A 7,738-nucleotide genomic window follows, 5' to 3' on the forward strand; every position below is an offset into this window, starting at 1 on the left:
TTGGAAGCAACTAAGGGTGGAACATCAAGAGCACTCCATCATCCTTCATGAAATAAGAGAAGATCAAAAAGCAATGAGGGAAGAGCAACAAAGACAAGGAAGAGACATAGAAGAGCTCAAGGACATCATTGGTTCCTCAAGAAGGAGACGCCACCATCACTAAGGTGGATTCATTCCTTGTTCTTATTTCTTCTGTTTTTCGTTTTCTATGTTAAGTGCTTATCTGTGTTTATGTCTTCATTACATGATCATTAGTAGTTAGTAACTATGTCTTAAAGTTATGAATGTCCTATGAATCCATCACCTCTCTTAAATAAAAACTGTTTTAATTCAAAAGAACAAGAAGTACATGAGTTTTGAATTTATCCTTGAACTTAGCTTAATTATATTGATGTGGTGACAATGCTTCTTGTTTTCTGAATGTATGCTTGAACAGTGCATATGTCTTTTGAAATTGTTGTTTAAGAATGTTAAATATGTTGGCTCTTGAAAGAATGATGACTAGGAGACATGTTATTTGATAATCTGAAAAATCATAAAAATAATTCTTGAAGCAAGAAAAAGCAGCAAAGAACAAAGCTTGCAGAAAAAAAAAATAGGCGAAAAACAGTTTGTTAGAAAAGTAAAACACAGCTCAAACATACTTGCTTCTACAAGTCCCGCTCATCTGATTGGAGCTATGTTTCATTGATAGTTTGGAATTTATAGTATATTCTCTTCTTTTTATCCTAATTGATTTTCAGTTGCTTGGGGACAAGCAACAATTTAAGTTTGGTGTTGTGATGAGCGGATAATTTATACGCTTTTTGGCATTGTTTTTAGTATGTTTTTAGTAGGATCTAGTTACTTTTAGGGATGTTTTCATTAGTTTTTATGTTAAATTCACATTTCTGGACTTTACTATGAGTTTGTGTGTTTTTCTGTGATTTCAGGTATTTTCTGGCTGAAATTGAAGGACTTGAGTAGAAATCAGATTCAGAGGTTGAAGAAGGACTGCTGATGCTGTTGGATTCTGACCTCCCTGCACTCAAAGTGGATTTTCTGGAGCTACAGAACTCGAAATGGCGCGCTTCCAATTGTGTTGGAAAGTAGACATCCAGGGATTTCCAGAAATATATAATAGTCCATACTTTGGCCAAGAATAGACGATGTAAACTGGCGTTCAACGCCAGCTTTCTGCCCAAATCTGGCGTCCAGCGCCAGAAAAGGAGCCAAAACCAGAGTTGAACGCCCAAACTGGCACAAAAGCTGGCGTTCAACTCCAAGAAGGACCTCTACACGTGCAACACTCAAGCTCAGCCCAAGCACATACCAAGTGGGCCCCGGAAGTGGATTTATGCATCAATTACTTACTCATGTAAATCCTAGTAGCTAGTTTATTATAAATAGGACCTTTCACTATTGTATTAGACGTCTTTTTGACCATCTTTGGTCTCAGTTTTAATCCATTGTTCATCTTAGGAGACTATTGATCACGTTTTAGGGGGCTGGCCATCTCGGCCATGCCTGTACCTTTCACTTATGTATTTTCAACGGTAGAGTTTCTACACTCCATAGATTAAGGTGTGGAGCTCTGCTGTTCCTCAAAGATTAATGCAAAGTACTACTGTTTTCTATTCAATTCATCTTATTTCGCTTCTAAGATATTCATTCGCTCTTCAACCTGAATGTGATGAACATGACAATCATCATCATTCCCTATGAACGCGTGCCTGACAACCACTCCCGTTCTACCTTCGACTGAATGAGTATCTCTTAGATCTCCTAATCGGAATCTTCGTGGTGTAAGCCAGTTGTGAACCATGGTATTGGCATCATATTTTTGGCGCCATTGCCAGGGAAAGAAAGAGCTATGAATTTTACATAATTAAAGTGTAATCACGATTCCGCGTACCACTTTCAAGTGCAAAAATTCATTTCTCAATTTAGCAGTCACATCCACAAAATCATCCACTCTTGCAGAAGCAAGCACACACAACTCCCTGCATAGGTTATTCAACATCCAATTGTGGTAGGTAACCATCGAATCCCAACAAAACACTCCCTTTTCCATGAAAGCCCTCACCTTCGAACGGGCATCTTTTGACCACCTCTCCAATACTACACTTGCAGGCATTTCAGTGATATCAAGGTGAAGAAATACTGCAGTAATGTGGTCACAAGGAATCCCAAGGGTCTCCATCCTCATGCACAAAAACTTGAAGAATGATCCATTCTGATAATGCGAAACGCACCACTCTCTGGCAGAATCTCTAGACCAGGATAGTGTGTAGATATCTGAACATGCTGTGAATGTACACGAGCGTACCTTTAACTTGCCGGGAATGCACAAACTTATCGAGCATAGAGTGAAGCCCCTCACATTTTGACATGGTTCAGAAGCCCCTAAAGAAATTACCACGGATGTGTGCAGTTTCCCACATATGTCTTCTAGCATAAAGATCACACACCCAAGGATTATCCTGTAGGCCTAGCTCGGAAACCACATTATTTCATCGCTCTTCAAACTTCGCCACTTCATAGTCAAATAACATACATTTCTTGAATTCATATGTGAACACAGGATTGCTTATGTTTGAGGTCGCATTTCGGAGTAAGTGCCATGCACACAGATGATGATACGAATTTGGAAAAAACTGATTCAATTGCTTTCTTCATGGCTCCATGACCATCAGTGATGACACATTCGGGTGCCTTGTCCTTCATGCCTTCCAAAAATTGCTGCAATAGCCACTTATATGTTTCCTCGGTCTTATTTGCAACAACAGCAGCAGCAAATACGATTGTTTGATTGTGATGATTAACCCCTGAGAAAACCACCAGCGGACACGTGTACTTTTTCTTACGATATGTCACATCAAATGCTAATACATCCCCAAATATTTCATAATCCAGATGACTATAGTTATTACACCAAAACAAATGCACCAAACGACCTTCCTTGTCCGCTAGGTGTCTAACAAGCATTCTCGGATTTTCTACTTCCATACGTTGCAACAACTTAAGGCACGCACTTGCATCCCCACCAATAACCCTCCGTTGCTTGTCAATTCTGTTGTACATGTCTCTCTTCAAAAATGGAACATTTTCACACCCCCTGCTGTCTGCACAAACGATGCATAAATCTATGGGGTCTTGATGCTGACTTTTAACATCATATTCATTTGATCATTTGCTGCCAAGTTCATCCTTTTATGTCCTGGAAGCATGAAAGTAAGTGTGTCCTCAAGCATCTTGTGATTATGAACCTCCTGGAAGTATGTTATAATCCATCTACCACTATCCTTGTCGACATGGACGCACATTTTCGCCTCACAGCCACACCTATTCTCTGGCTTCGGCTTGCGTTTCTGATAAGCAACTTCAACTCCATCACACATTCTTTCCTTCCGAAAGCCCTGCCTGAAGCATACAAAAGATTGTTGTGTCAACTCATTATTTAGATTATGCTGAGACCTATACCTTCGAGCAGCAAACCCATTCATTTTCGCATATAAGTTGTAGAATAAAAATGCTATTTCCCGATCCAAAAAATGGAGATTTTTAGTCTCTTCCATTGTAATTTCCTTGAGATTCATACAACCTAGATCAGCAATTTCATCCATTACCCTTTCTTCCCAGTTGTCATAGAACCCATCCCCAAATTCATCATGTATCTCTGACTCTGCTTCAAAACCTTCATAACCTTCAAATCCTTCACTCCCTTCCTCGCCTACAGCGCTCCCTTCACCATCAACATGGAGACCTTTGATTGGATCAGGAGCACGAACTGACTCCTTTGAATAGTTCTCCGATTCTTCCACTTCCGACCTCTATAGCCAAATAAACTCAACTTCACCAAAAATTTCCTTTCTTTCATAACAATGACATTTTAAATAACATAACAAACCATAAAAAATATTAAAAACTAACCATGGAAAATTGAAAGACTCAAAAATTGCTCGAATGGCTACTCGTACACAAATATAGGTAGAAAATCCAACACTAAATCACCTAACCTCTATCGTAAAACTACCTCAACATCCACGGCGGTAACAAACTTCAATATAATCTATGCCAACTTCACCTCACTATGCAGATCTCCGCTTAAGAACCTGCTTACCCAAAGTTTCACGCAAGCATGAACAACAACGGGGACCAGACAAACAAAAATAATTATCTCAATCAAAGTTTGCCGACCAGATTCAAAATGGTACCTACAAGCATCCCATATGCATCAAAAGCAGGCAACATATGTAGCATAAAAAAAGGGTCAAAGAAAGGTCCTGTGATAAGTATAATACTATTCAAAATACCTGACATATTAAAGCAAGTAACAAGTTAGAAAAAGCAAAAAGAAAATTCCCCAAAGATTATATCCGTGATAAGTATAATTAGGAATGCATTCTCACTATCTAAAATATTATTTATGATTTTATAACCAATAAATTTGATCAAAGCTACCTGCACAACAGAAGCATAGAAACAAGACAAAGGATAATAAAACAATCAATTGGCCTATTCAAGATAATTGCATAAATACTATATTAGTAAATATTAACAATCAAGCTACTGTGTGAAGGGAGATTCCTTAAACATATGAATATTACATTAAATTGCAGGAACTGAAACATCAATCTATTAATTAAAACAACAATCAACTAAAACAATAACTATGTCTGACAAGGAGACTAAGGAGGAGGTCTTCTCTATTAATCCTTTATCAGCTTCGGTAGAAGATGGTTTCACTGCTAAGTTCTACCAAGTCTTTTGGGAGATAATTAAAATCGATGTTATCAAGGTTGTTGTTAGTTTCTTTTCTGGGAGACATATGCTACGTGCTTTTAATCATACTCACATTTATTTAATTCCAAAAGTAGCTAATACTAACTTTATGAAGCAAGTCAGACCTATTAGTCTCAACAGTATTTTTTACAAAATTATTTCGAAGATAATAGTGCACAAGTTACAACTTGTTATGGACAAAGTGATCAGTATTAATCAAAGCGCTTTTATCAAGGAAAGGCTTATCAGTGATAATGTTTTAATTGCTCATAAATTTATGCATTTCTTGAAGATTAAGAGATTTGGAGAACAGGAGTTTGCTCTCAAGTTAGACATGAGCAATGCATATGACAGAGTAGAATGGAGTTTTGTTTGGGCGATTATGTGCTTGTTTGGGTGTCATTAAATCGATAAAAAATATCTTTTTTTAATTAAAAAATATTTTTTTATTTTTTAGTGTTTTTAGAAAATTTCTAATAGTAAAAGTAAAAGTATTAGAAAAATAAAAAAACATCTTTTTTGAGAAGTTACAATTTACTTCTTTTTTTTAAATATATTTTTTTCTTAAAAAAAAAATGTTTTTCACATAATAAATAAACTACCTTTATCTTATTTTACCCAAATATAATTGATAGATAAAAAGATCTTTCTACATGAGATATCTAAACATAAAATCACTTTTACTTTTGTAAAAGATCTTTTAAAAAAATATCATTTATAAAAAGATCTTTTACGAGAATGGCGCCTAAACAAGCCCTATGGAGAAAATGGGTTTTAGCAAGAAGTGGATGGAGTGGCTAAAGGAATGTGTAACGATAGTTTTATACTTTGTTACTGTGGAAGGACAACCTCATGGTTATTTTAGATCATGCCAAGGATTGCAGCAAGGTGATCCTCTTTCCCCTTACCTATTCCATTTTTGTGGAGATGGATTCTCCCATCTATTCCACAGAGGAGAACAGAGACACGATATTGTGGGTTCGAGACTCAACCGCATATGCCCGATGCTTACTCACTTATTCTTTGCTAATGACTCTATACTATTTAGTAGAGCTTCTGTGGAGGATTGTCAAAATCTAATGGCTATTCTTAATACTTACTCTCTACTCAGTGGACAAGTGATCAATCGAGGCAAATCTTTGATTTTCTTCGGTCGCAACACCCCAACTAACACTAGAGAGAACTTGGCAGCCATAGTTCAGGTCCCAAACGTAGGAAACCAAGACAAGTACCTTGGTTTACCTTCGATGACACACAGATTAAAGAAAGCTACATTTAACTACATTAAAGACAAAGTTTCAAGTAAGCTTCAAGATTGGAAACGATCTTTTTTGTCGGTGAATGGTAGAGAAGTGCTTGTTAAAGCAGTTGCAACTGTAGTGCGTATATATACTCTAAGTTGCTTTAAGTTGCCGGATTCACTAGTGGAAGAGTTACACAAGTTGATCATGCAATTCTGGTCGAGACAAAGAGATTCAGAGAGAAGAATGCATTGGATTAAGTGGAGCACAGTTTGCATACCTAAGAATCAAGGGCCTTGCGTTCAAAGACTTGTGAGCCTTTAATCTAGCTATGCTCAGAAAATAAGAATGGAGATTGCCAAGGAGAACTAATTCATTAATCTATCAAGTGTACAGAAGCAAATACTTCAGGTATTCCTCCTTTCTTAGAGTAGAGGTTGGCACCAACCCCTTTTAGGGTTGGCGGAGTTTACTGGAAGGTCGCAAAGTTTTGGAAAAGGGTGTCAAATGGAAGATAGGAAGAGGCAGTTTAGTAAAGATTATGGAGGACTTATGGATTAAAAATCTCCCTCTCCTATTAACCATGGATACACCTAATCTAGACTCGCAATGGTTATGGGTTGAACAACTTATGACTATAGTGAAAAAATGGAATCAACAACTAGTTTTCCAACAATTCAATCTAGAAATTGCTCAGGCCATAATACAGACAAAAATCGAAGGAGACAGAGACTTACTAACGTGGCCAAGAGAGAAGAAGGGCAATTATACAATAGCATCAGGATACTCTTTGGCATTTCAGTTTTACCACCCCCTCCCTCTGGAGCACCTTCTAACTCAATTTGCAATGAAGAGACTCTAGAATTTCATTTGGGACCTACAATGTCAACCGAAAGTTAGGTTATTCCTTTGAAAAAATATGCAAAATAGACTTCCAGTAAATGTAAGAATTCATAAACGAATCCAAAGGATATCACCAACTTGTCGTCACTGTAAAGAGGAAAGTGAATCTATCAGCCACTGTTTGGTACGATGTGAAAAGTCATGGATGGTATGGCTAAACTCAGGTATTGAAATTCCTGAGCTGCAATCAAATTTAGATTTTTGGCAATGATGGTTAGAACTCATAGAGAAGATGAAGAATGTCAGAAATGGAAGACAAGCAATAATAACAACTGCATACTCTTTATGGGAGATATGGAAAGCATGTAATAGATTCACCTTCGAAGGAGAGCTCGCAACACTGCAGTCAATCGTTGCAGCCGCTACACTTGGTGCTTCTGATTTTCGAAGAGCCTGTAAACTTTGAAGATAGATGAAGCATTGGAACTTATTTTTCCTTTGAGTGAATACCTCATCCGACCCCTGACAATTATCTCGAAAGGACAACGAGGCCCCCAAGAAAAAAAAACACCCAATCCGGTCCTTGATATTTTTTTTGGGACTGATTAGTCCCTGTGCCAAAAAATAACATTGATTTTTTTTTTGGCACAGGGGCCTCGTTGTCCTTTCGAGGTAATTGTCAGGGGTCGGATTGGAATTTTTTTTATCAAGGGCCTCGTTGTCTTTCGAGGTAATTGTCAGGGGCTATTTTGGGTTTTTCTCTTTTCCTTTCTATTAAAGTTGTTTTTTATTACACTGTATTTCTATATAATTTTATAATATAATATATCTATGATTTTGGTGTGATTTGGATCCGGCTCCCGACTAGACCAAGGGACACGACTCCATCT

This window comes from Arachis ipaensis, chromosome B04, assembly GCF_000816755.2.
Source record: "Arachis ipaensis cultivar K30076 chromosome B04, Araip1.1, whole genome shotgun sequence".
Lineage (NCBI taxonomy): Eukaryota > Viridiplantae > Streptophyta > Magnoliopsida > Fabales > Fabaceae > Arachis > Arachis ipaensis.